At 55.1% G+C, this 12,210-nt stretch overlaps 1 protein-coding gene across 3 annotated transcripts in view; it reads left to right on the top strand.

Moving 5' to 3' along the window:
* AGO2 (argonaute RISC catalytic component 2) overlaps positions 1-12,210 on the top strand; it is a 100,584-nt gene that overhangs the window by 26,533 nt on the left and 61,841 nt on the right. The window lies entirely within an intron of this gene.

A 12,210-nucleotide genomic window follows, 5' to 3' on the forward strand; every position in this document is an offset into this window, starting at 1 on the left:
GCCAATGACTGGAGCCTGACCTGGGGGGCAAAGTGCCACCGCTGTGTCATTTAACGACAGAAGCGTCCTGCTACAGCCCTGGCAGATGTGCAGGGATCACGAATTTCTTTCCATTCCTTTAAAGAACACAGAGCACGTTTCTATTTACGTCAAGTTGTGGGCTTGTCTCTCTTATGGAAAACTTGATTAAAGGGGCCCCACAGTCCTGGAGGTTTTATCTGCTGGATTTTCAACAAATTTACTCCTAATTAATTATTATGAACAAAAAAAATAATAAATTGTACCATTGTGAGATGCCAGTGTTTAGAAGTGACATTTCAGATGTCTGGCTGTACCAGTTGAGGGAATTTTCTGACGTCTGTCATTGGCAAATTTGCTTTCAAGTGTCCCCTCGGGGAATTGTGTTCCTTCCGAGGGAGGGGGCTCCGTCGAGTTGGAGCGAGCCACAGAGGTGAGCACGTTCAGGAGCCTCGCTGGAGCGTGCAGGGAGACTGACTCAAAACAAAGCTGAAGCTCGTGTCACTTAGGCTTTTCAGATGCTTTTCTTGGTGTCGGGAGCCTTCTGGGACTTGTTCGAGGTTTGTTTGGGTTGTTTTTGGTTTTTTTCTTTTTCTTTTTTTTTTTTTGGTAACTACCCCATGATATTTGCTATTGAACGTGTGCCTTGTTTTATATAAAATAACATTACTTTTCACAAAATACGGGGATTGTAATTAAGGTAAACACGGGAGCATCCTTACAACGAAGTCTGAGATGAAGCGCTTGATCGCTAAATAGACTGGCGCGGAGAGGAAGCGTGTTTCTTTCCTCGGACAGCGGCCGCGTTGCAGACAGGCCCCCGCAGGCGCGCGGGCTGGGAGCATTTTCATGAGTAGCAGGAACCCGCGTTGATCACAAAAAAAAAAAGAAACAGAAGCTGAAGCCTTTCCCTTCGTGATGTTTATTTGTAACCTCTCCTGCTTTGATTAAAAACGGGGACTCTGAAGTGTTCCTCGTAGGAAGAGCGGCTGCAGAGCGATGCCGCGTCCAGGGCAGGAAGCCCTTAAGGCAGACTCAGAACCACTCACGCTCCGCAGGAACCGAGAAGTTTCTCTTTCCCGTGTGATTCTCCAGGGCCACGTGGGTTTGGTGCTTGGCCCGGTGCAGCCTCCGTGGGAAACGCCGCGGGAGACGGCCGAGCACACCCTCGCCCACAGGAGGCCAGGCCCCGGGCGGTTCAGGAGCGGCCGGGCGATGCCGCCCGTGGCGAGGAGGCGGCCCTTGATCACAGACCCGAACTCGAGCCGCTGAGGAGGAGCAGGGCCGGAGGGGAGAGCGGGAGCTGGGGAGCCGGGGCCTCTGCCGGAGCTGGGGTGCTGCGGGGAGCTGGGGCCTTAGCAGAGTGACACACCGCCAGCCTCTGGCCGCTGTGTGGACACTGAGTGAGGCGGGGGGACCACTTAGGAATTGCAGAGTAGTCCTGCGGGTTGGGAGGGGAAGCTGGCGGGCTCCAGGTCCCAGGCGTGGCGCCGCGGAGGTGGAAGCAGGAAGGTTTCGTCAGGGCTAGACGGGAGGGAGAGGGTCAGGGGTGCGCCAGCATGGTGGCCTGAGCGGTGGCCTCTTGATTGAGATGAAGACTGTGTGTATGTGGGGGGGGGGGGGTGCAGGGGCTTGGTGACTCTGTCAGGTGGGTTTGGAGGAGGGGGATCCGCCTGATTTGGGGAGTGAGTAGCAGCAATGATGGGAGGATAGTTGCACCCAGTGTGGCCGACTCAGGCGCAGGGGGAGAGGGCGGGCCGGGGGGCAGGGATGAGCAAGCCTGAGGGAGGGCAGGAGTCGACGTGGGACACAATCGAGTCTATGCTGCGTGCTGGACGTCCAGCTGGAGGCGCTGAGGGGTTCCTGGGGCGCGTGGACAGGAGAGGCATCCGGCGGGGGTTGGGGTGTAGAGAGTGCCGGAAGCCAGGTGGCCGGGGGAGCTCACCAAGCGCGCGCTGCGGGTGGTTGGGTAGGTGGGTGGAAGGGGCAGAGCTGGGGAGCAGGTCCAGGGCCAAGAGGCAGGGAGGCAGGGGGAGCCGGCCCGCCCACCGTCAGGTGGGCTCAGGGGGCCGAGGTCTGACCCAGGGATGCGACGACCTGGGGGCAGCAGCTCCATGCGTGTGGTGGGGACCCCGGCCCAGCTGCAGAGCTGGGGACGGTGAGGAGTGAACACCCCAGTAGATCGGTGGTTGGGGGAGAGCGGGATCCAAAGACTGCTTTTTCCCCGGGGTCGGTCGGGGCTCACTTTTTACCCGTGAACATCTTTGTGTCCGTTCTCCAGGGTTTCTCCCTGCGCACACTCGTAAGTTGGGGGTTGTTTTGTTTCAGTGCTTCCGCGAGGCTGTTCCTCTCTCGGGGGTGCCTCGCGGTCCAAGTCCGCTTCTGTCTAATCGGAGCTGCTTTCTAGCCGATGTATGTTTTCCTCTCCAGGATCTCTGTCTCTGTCTCGTTTAGTTGAAGGTGGGAGTAAGTGCAGCAAGTCTGGGGGCTGTTGGGAACAGCCTGGTTGAGAGCAGAGGGTCACAACGGGGGGCGGGGAGGGGGGCTGGAGCCTCGTCCCTGATTTGGGCCTGGTCTGCAGGTGGAGGGCTGGGCCCGGCGAGGACACCATACTTCTCCCCAACGACAGATGCTCACGGAGGTGCGGGCCTGGGGCAGCTCTCTCTCTGCTTGTTTTCTTTCTTTCTTCTTCTTTCCTTCCTTCCTCCCTTCCTTCCTTCCTTCCTCCCTTCCTTCCTCCCTTCCTCCCTCCCTCCCTTCCTTCCATTTATTAAGAGAGCGCATGCACAGGGAAGGGCAGAGAGAGGGAGAGAGAGTTCCAAGCAGGCTCTGCACTGTCAGCACAGAGCCTGACGTGGGGCTGATCCCATGAACAGCAAGATCATGACCTGAGCTGAAATCAGGGGTCGGGCGCCCAACCTTTGGAGTCGCCCCAGACGCCCCAGGAGCTCTCTTCCGACAGCTGTTACCCGAGCCAGTGAGTTGGAGGCTGGCGGAGGGGGTGGGAAGGGTGCCGGATGCTTGGCCCTGGGACCCTGCAGGCTGCCAGAGTGCACGGAGGGCCACGGAGGCCGGCTGTGTCTAAGGCCGCATGGGACCCCTCAGCAGCACAGGGTATTCATCGTGCGCAGGGCCTGTGTTCAGACCAGCACTGCATCAGCCCTGGATCACAGGGGAACCCACTTGTGCTCAGTGATCAACTCCTCCTTTTGATTTCTTTCTGACCTCAGAGGTGTTCCCTGCCTGTGAGCCCCGCAGGGCATCAGAAAGCCCATTTATTCTGGGGGCTTTGCAGTAAGATGCCCCTCCGTGCGCTGGGCTGTCTGCTAGTTTCCTCCACGTCCTTGAGTGGGGACACGATGGACAGAGGGCTCCCCGTTGAGCCTTCCTCAGCAACATGCATATTTAAGAGGTCCTCATGTGAACTTCTTTCTTTATCTTATTTTTTATTATTTTTTTAATGGTGTGTTTATTTTTGAGAGAGTGGGAATGAGAGAGAGAGCAAGCAGGGGAAGGGCAGGGACATGCAGAGGAAGCCTGGTACGGGGTTTGAAACAAGCCATGAGGTCATGACCGGAGCCGAAGTCGGAGGCTCATCCGACCGAGTCGCCCAGGCCCCCATCGTGTGGCCTTGTTTGTCGCGACAGGACTGACCGGCAGCTGGACATCTGAGCAGTCCACTGAATTGGGGGGACAGCACTGTGACCAGGCCAGGTCGGTGGGCGCTGTAAAAACTGTGTTTGTGCGGTTACCTGCAGCCATGGGACGAGCCCTGCAGGCCGAGCGGTGAAGCCTCCGCTGCCGTGCTCAGGGGTTCTCTGCGTCAGGAATTCGGGCGGGGGTGTGCTCTCTGCTCCTTCCCCCTCTCCCTGGAGGGAGCGAGTGGCTCTGGGCTGGGAGCATCTGGAGCCCTCAGCCCTCTCCACTCGCACGTCTGACAGCCGGGCTGGGTTGACCCCAAGGCCGCTTTAGCAGAGCCCGCTGGCCAGGGCGCCCGCGTGGCCTCTCTGTGTGGCTTGGGCTGAGCTCTTCGAGGAGGCGTGTCAGGAGGAAGTATCTGGAAAGCGGGCATTCCCAGGGAGCCGGATGGGAGCTGTGCGGCCTCTCCTGACCCCGCCTCACGAATCCCCGGCATCGTTTCCATTTCTCCCGTGCTCTGCTGGTCGAAGCTGTACCAAGCGTGCCCAGGCTCCAGGGGAGGGGACGTGGACCCCAGCTCTCAAGGTGGAAGGAACTGGGCTGCTTTAAAACCGCCGCTGAGCTGTCCTTCGAAAGCAGTTAGGACCTGCTTCAGGTTGAGAGGCAGAGTCTCATAACGGGCGGTGTGGCTCAGGATGGCCGTCAGGCACTGCGTTGTCCTTCATGACAGTCCCCTCGTGTGCGTGCGGTCAGCTGTCTGCCGTCACACGTTGTAGCAGCTGGGAGCTCCTTACCCTTCCAGAGCCTTCCCAACCATCCTGTGCCAGCCAAGGAGCCACAGGAGGCCTGTGGCTTGCTTCCTGGGAAGAGTTCAGACTTGGGAAACAGACGCCGGAGTCCGGGTCCCGGCTCTGCGACTGTGCGACCTCGGACAAGTCACTTCACCCGTGTCCGTCTCTGTCCCTTCTGCAAGGTGGCGGTACTCCGTGCCTTACCGGGCGTGTTGTGAACCTTACAGGAAAGGCGAGGTGCCGTTTGTCTGGGCACCTGGCACTTGGATTATTAGTAATCGGAAGGTGTTGCTGGGGAATGGCGATATCATTAGTAAGAGTCACATGCCGCACCTTCTCACAGAATTCTAGCAGGCAGTAGCCACCCAGAACCTGGTTTCCTTTCTCTGTGAACAAGTCTACATTTCTTGGGTCTTTAAGCCCCTGTGAGGCTGACGTATCAGCGTGCTGCAGGGGTCTGAAGAGAGAACACGCGTTAACACGATGCCAGATGGCGGAGCCTACCGCCGAGCGCAAGGCTAATTAATTGAAATATCTTTGGAGCGGATTTTAGCCCCGTCGCTCCTCTGTACCTGCAGGTTCTGTTGTTTCTAAGCAGCATCTTTGTAAAAGTAGCTCCTAACCAGGAGCTGCTCGGGTGGGGGGATGCAGTGGACTTTATGACTCGTTTTCAGCAAGCTTGCTGCCTTCCTTCAGCTCTAGCCGTTGCCTGTGGGTCCGCGTAGCCTCACGTAGGCGCCCGTGTCTCCACGCAGCAGCTTCGCGGTGTTTCCGGGCCTGGTGTTTGTTTCTTCTCCTTTTGTTACTGCACTTGGTGCTGAAAAGTGGTTGAGGTGGTGATTTCAAGCCTCACTGTTGGGTTCTGACCTCAGAAGGAATCCTTCTAGTACCTCTTTGGTGAGAGTGATGTTTTCAGGAGATTTTTATTGGGTAACTTTTATTAGGGCCGAGAAGTCTCTTCTAGGTAGCCACGGGCTTTTGTCTGTTTACTTTTGCTTTGTGGCTCACAAGAGGGTCTTGATCTTCACACAACATAAGGGACGTCTGTGTGCACGCCATATAACTTCAGTAGTTTCAAAATAGGTTTTAGATGCTTGGGCCACTCCAAGGTGTGAGTTAAATATCTTGGCTAGACGGCCGCCGGGACTGCATACGTAGTGTGAATTTAGATCCCTGTGAGTGTGGACAGATGCGCCAGCCCCGGCTGGCCACGCAGCTTCCCGGGCGGGTGGGGGGCGGGCAACTCGAGTGAGCCTGGGGGTGTGTGGGAGGGCCTGCAGCTTGGCCCCAAACCTCTGAAATCCAAGGCCGATGGGCTGCTGGCGTTGGCAGTGTGCACACGTGATAGAGGCGTCCCCAGGCAGGACGTAAGTTGGAGAATGTGGCGCGTCGCCCTGTTGCTCTGGTTGGACACAGGAGCAGAGACGCCGGAGAAATAGCGCGGTCGGGTGGGTGTTGTGCGCCCGCCACGTCCGAAAGATCGTCCCGTCAGATGGCAGGGGCTCCAGATGGCTCTGGGCACTGCAGCGTTTCCAGGACAGACGACGGATGGGCTGGGGAGGGAGCAGGAGTGGGGAAGCCACGTCGGGGGCGCGCTGCGGCTCGCGGTGTGGCCCGTGTGCGGAGGGCATAGCGTCTCACTCGAACGGGGAGATGGCCGTGCTCTCCTGGGACGGCGCTCAGGCCTGGCCGGGAACGGGGAAGGACCGGGGATTGTCCTGGAGGGAATTCTAGCAAAGCGATTGGGTCCAACAGAAGGAAATGTAAGGTCACGCCCGGTCGTCAGGATTGAAGCCGTGGTCCTTCTAGGTTGGCAGTGGCACCCTTCTTGGTGACTGACCCTAAACCAGCAGATTCTACTGAGTCCTGCTGCCCTTGTTAAGACGACCTCCTCTTCCTCTTCCTCCTCCTTCTAATGTTTATTTTGAGAGAGAAAGAGAGCACGCAAGTAGGAAAGGGGCAGAAGGAGAAGGAGAGCCTCAAATAGACGCCTTGCTGTTAAGACAAAGCCCAACACAGAGCTTGAACACGGGAACCTTGAAATCACCACCTGAGCCAAAATCAAGAGGCGGACGCTCAGCCGACTGAGCCACCGGGGCCCCCGTGTAACATACTTCTTTGGGGTGTGATGGCTTCAAAATGTCTGACAAAGCCCCTGACTTTGTCCTCCGCAAAGGCTTGGGGGCTGTTGTGTGTGTCCCCTTCGCGCCCGCGCTGCCGCTGTGAGCGACTGAGCTGCTCTGTGGGGCCGTCGGTCCTCCCGGCCCTTCCCTTCCACGATGGACCCCGTAGAATAACTCGTGCAGTGTGCAGCCTGGGCACCTGCTCACCTGGCAGACCCCCGTCGGGCCCGTGACGCAGAGCCTTGGTTCTGAGTGACACGGGTTGTGTTAGCCGACGAGGGAGACATGGGTTTCACTGCCTCGCTGGTAAAAATAGACATTTATTCTTTTCACGACAGGCAAGAAGCAAAGCCTTCACTCGGCAGCCCTGTGGGACAGAACTAGAATGTGTTTTTTTCATTTTTGAAATCATTTTTCTCTTCCTAATTCCTTGTCTCCTAAATTTCATCCGTCCTCACACACCGATACTGACGGGTCAGGTTTCCGTGGATTCGACATAACCCGCCTGCTGGTTGTTCTTAGTCTGTGACCCAAGTTAGGGCTCGAAGGCAGGGGTGAGCTCCCCTGGAAAGTGCCTTGGCTCACACAGCCGTCCTGTGGCCAAGCCTTCCTTCCAGAATAGCGACGGGGGCGGGGGGGGGGCGGTGGGCAGCCACACCCACCACCCGCAGCTCCCAGCACACCCAGGTCATGCCTGGTGCACGGGCGCATGTGTACAGAAGGTGCTTGCCCTGCAGTGAGATGCGCTCTCAACATTATGCATTCTGTTACAAAATGAATAAAATGTTGGTGGCTCCCTGTGTTTGGCGGTCACGGCTCTAGCTGGATCGTGGGGCTGTCTGTGCGGCAGCAGCGTAGATGCCGCGGCATCGGGAGGGGCAGCGTGCGCGTGGCCTCGGGACCCCCGCTGTGCCTGCTGGAAGGAGCGCGTAGTGAGGTGGGTTCGTGCCACCTCAAAACAGGCTCAGCCCTGTAGCCTGAAGGGGGGAAGGAGGAGGTGGAGCACGGGGCACGGTCATAAATGAGCGGAAATTGGTCGCCTAGATTTTTTTTTTAAGTGCACTTTCAGCAAGAGTTCCCGTTATCTAGGATATAAAACCCAAATCGTGGCTTTAATCTTGAATTTGAAATAATACACTTACTTGCAGTCATGCAGAAGAGAACGGGGGGCTCTGGGCCACGACGTGAGGGCTCACATCCCTGCGCAGGTCCCAGGCCCTGGCGGGCACCACGGGGCTCCTCATGGCCGCCAGTGTGGTCAGTGCCACACTTGCCGGCCCTGGCCAGTGGCCTGGTGGCCGCGCATCTTCTGGACGCCGGAGCCGTCTCCTCCAAGACGGGCCCCGCCTGTTTGCATCTGTGTGGCCGTGGACGAGGGGCTTCAAATATACGTGGGAATCTGCACACACCCACCTCACATCTCGAATTGGGCAACTTTTTCAGTCTCTCTGGTTGTCTGTTAGGTGGGGTACTGACTATGCTTATCCCTTCTGAGTTCTTGTTGAACTTGGAAAATGTCAAACAGAGAAAAATAGAAGAGTAAACACCCATTTATCCTCCTTCCAAAATTTGTTCAAAATTGCCTTTGTAGGTTTTTTTTTTTGTTTTTTTTTGTTTTTTTTTTTTATTTCTAGGAGAGAGAGAGAGACACAGTGTGAGCAGGGGAGGGTCAGAGAGAGAGGGAGTCACAGACTGAAACAGGCTCCAGGCTCTGAGCTGGCAGTCAGCACAGAGCCCGACGCGGGGCCCGAACCCACGAACCGCGAGATCATGACCTAAGCGAAAGTGGGACGCCCAACCCACTAAGCCACCCAGGCGCCCCTTTGTAGGTTTTTAAAAAATTGCTTTATTATTGTTTTCCTTTTTTTTTTTAAGTTTAATGTTTATTTTTGAGAGAGAGAGAGAGAGAACACACACACACAGATGGGGGAGAGACAGAGAGAGAGGGAGACACAGAATCTGAAACAGGCTCCAGGGCTCTGAGCTGTCAGCACAGAGCCTGATGCAGGGCTTGAACCCACAAACTTGTGAGTTCATGATCTAGGTGGAAGTCAGACAATCAACCAACTGAGCCACCCAGATGCCCCTATTATTGTTTTTCTAATAAAAAATATGTCTACTTAAGAGAATTGAGGCATAAAGAGCAGAAAGATCACTTGTCATGTGGCCACTCAGAAATCCTCACTGTTGACCTTCTGTTTTATGAGCCTTCCACAAGTGTCCCGTCCCTACACCACATGTGTGCACACGCGTGTGTAAGATGGGGCAGATGGGATTGCATCACACATCATTTTGGAACTTTCTCCCACTTCACAGAGCGTGGATCTCCTTCCTCGTAATAGTTGCACGTGTGCAGTGTCAGTACATAATTGCACTGGTGTATTTAACAGACTTCCTGCTGATGACATTGTCGTTTGTCGTTTGTTAGGTGAGCGTGACGAGTTCTGGGGTAAGGACGTAGGACTTGTGCGCATGTGTCTGCGTGTTTTAGGGTAAAAGCCTGCGTCTTGAGTTACTTCATCAAAGGGCATGTGATTTTAACCAGATTCTAAAATACACCTTCAAGACCAGCTAGCTGATATAATAAGAGTGATCATTTTCCCCAGCTCTTATAAATGCCAGGTAGGCAAAAAAATTACTTAGGATTTCAATTTGCATTTTTTTGAACGAGGGCTGAATATGCTTTCTGTTTGGTGGCTCGTGTTTGCTGTACACACGCGCTTTCCGTGTTCTCCCGTCAGAGTTTAAAATCGTAACGAATTTATATAAACCGTCTCGCCAGGCTTATGTTCTCAGGTTTATTATGTCACAACATTTTCTGAATTTCTTGGGCAGATCAGAGAAGCTTTAAAAATCCCATGTGGTCAGACTCGTTTCCTGTGACCTCTGCATTTTGGCTCCAAGAAAGAGAACATTCCCGCTCCGGAATTATAAAAGATTGTTCAATTTTAAAGTATTTCTTTGGATGTCTTTGTTTCATTTAGAAATGTTACCTATTTACAGTTTGTATCTGTTTGGAATTTATTTGGTAATAAGATGCAAGGGAGCTCATCTTAACTTTCCCTTCATTCCCTTCTCTCCTGTCCCACGACTGAAATGTCACCTTAGCCCACCCTGAATTGTCCTCATGGCCGCTCCTGACATGGTTTTCCTCCTGCCTACTTCTGAAGTGAGCTCCCTGGGGACAGGGACACAGTAGGTGCTCAGGGAGCACTGCATGGGCGGAATCGGACAGGGCTGGTGTATATGAGGCGCGTGGCCTGCAGCTGGGCACACAGTCAGACCTCAGTTTGGTGGCAGCTGTCCCTGCGCTCTCCTGTGCTAACAGAACGAACTTGGAGGCCCGCCTTACCATGCACTGTCAGCTCACTTCTTTCTTTTGAAACATGTGTTTGGCTTAAACATACCCACTGTCCACTTTCTCAGAAGGACTTGAGGCCGCTCGGCCTGGTGGCAGAGCCCATGTGCTGATAGCCGGACCCGTGCCAAGTCCGCTTGGTCTGTCCCTTACCTTCCCGGTGTCCCAGCAGTAAACCGGGGGCACCTGGTCCTTCCCACGGTGTTGGGGGAGAGATTAAACTCATAGGCACAGTAGGAGGGGTAGTTACGGGTCTTCTGTTGGTGCTGAGACCTGGCCTTGGTAACCGGGATGGATTCATGGTGGTCAAAGAGCACACAGCTCCGATCTTTCTGCTTAGGAGGGATGGGAACAGGCAGAGGGTAGGTTGGACTCTCGTATGTTTGGGGTGATAGAAGGATTTAGGTTCTTGGGAGAACAGGATGTTCCCAAAGTATGAGAGCTGCCGTGTGAACACTTCCGTAGGGGTGACCACGTCGGCAGAGGGCTCAGCTGGACACAGTCTTTGCCCCGCGGTTCGCTGGCCTGGCGCCGGGTCACCCTCCAGGGCGCCCTGCTTCCTGTCCGTGAAGTGAGGACAGCTCGTGTCCGAGACGGTGGATGTGTGGACAGATGAGGTGCCTGGAGTGGCGTCCAGAGCGGAGTAGATGCTTGATCAACACAGCGTCTTTAGCTGATCAACACAGCGTCTTTAGCTGAGATGGTGGAGACGGCTTGTAGAAGACGGAGTGACAGTCCTCACGTGGATGCTTCGTGTTTTTCCCGTAAGGCACTTGGCGTCGAGTTACAGATCAGTGGAGGTGTTTCTACCTAGAGTGAGTGTGGACACCGAGCTGTTGTTTAATTCACCTGTTGATTCGTTCCTTCCACGCTTGGCCAGCAGCAGACACAAGCCCTGCCCGGTGATGTGCACGAGCTGGCGGGAGAGGCAGTGACTGGTCAGAGCATCACAGAATACGTAGAGTCACAGCTGGTGAGGAGACACACACACACGGGGCAGTTTTCATGTGTTCTCAGGGTTTGGTGGTGTTTTAATTTTTTTAAATGTATGTTTATTTTTGAGAGAGAGGCAGAGTGTGAGTGGGGGAGGGGCACAGAGAGAGAGGGAGACCGAATCGGAAGCAGCTCCAGGCTCCGAGCTGTCAGCACGGAGCCCGACGTGGGGCTCGAACTCCTGAACCGTGAGACCATGACCTGAGCCGAAGCCGGAGGCTTAACCGACTGAGCCCCCCAGGCGCCCCTCTCAGGGCTTTTGTAAAGTGCTCAGGTCGCGTGGCCAAATGTCCTGACAAGCTCTTGGAAGAACCACGTGTCCACGGAGCAGGATGGCAGTGGGCACTGGGGTGATTCACGTCTCACAAGTGTTTCCTCCACTCCTGCTTGTATTTATGACACGGCATCTGTAGTGTCGTTGGCCAAAGACGGCGGGGCAGAGGGGACATCTCTGATGTGTGGGCAACGTTTATTAAAACAATTTTTACAGGAAAATTTTCTTTTTACGGATCACAGGGGTGGCTCGGGGACCATTTCTCAGAGAAACAGTCCTTTAACTGATGGTTGGAGTTTCACAGGAGTCTATTTAAAAAAATCTTTTGTGGGTGAGGTTCTTGGAGTTTGCAGTGAAAATAAAGAATCATCTTGTTAGTCACTGGCGTGAGGGTAGTTGCATGTGTGTTTTGTACTTAATCCTCAAGTGTACGTATGTGTCACACATTCTGTGCACGCCGTGTTGCTCACTAAAACGAGGTTAAAATATTTTTAGACTGTTACCCGTTCAACCACAGAAGCCGAGCGAGGCATTTTCGTGGCAATCCTCCTGCCGACTTGGCTCGCCTCCCCTCCCCCGGCCCTGGGCACCGGCCAGGGCCACACGGTCACCCGGGAGCACCTGCCTTGCCCAGCGCCGTGTGCCCTCGCCCCCAAAGCGACCCCCCACCCCCACCCGGGGTTGCCTCTCGGGGCCGTTTCCTTGGGTATTGCCAAGATCCAGCCTGCGACAGATTGGAATTTCCCAGAGGGTTTTTACTGAGAGGAAGAAATGAAGACTTACAGGGACTGTAGCCCATGTGAAGGTGACACATTTCTTTTTGAATTTTTTTTAATGTTTTATTTATGCCTGAGAGAGAGCGTGAGCAGGGGAGGGTCAGAGAGAGAGGGAGACACAGAATCTGGAACAGGCTCCGGGCTCCGAGCTGGCAGCACAGGGCCCAACGCGGGGCTCGAACCCCCTAACGTGAGATCATGACCTGAGCCGGTCGGACGCTTAACGACGGAGCCCCCA

Source organism: Hyaena hyaena, unplaced genomic scaffold, assembly GCF_003009895.1.
Source record: "Hyaena hyaena isolate Hyena2069 unplaced genomic scaffold, ASM300989v1 scaffold_69, whole genome shotgun sequence".
Lineage (NCBI taxonomy): Eukaryota > Metazoa > Chordata > Mammalia > Carnivora > Hyaenidae > Hyaena > Hyaena hyaena.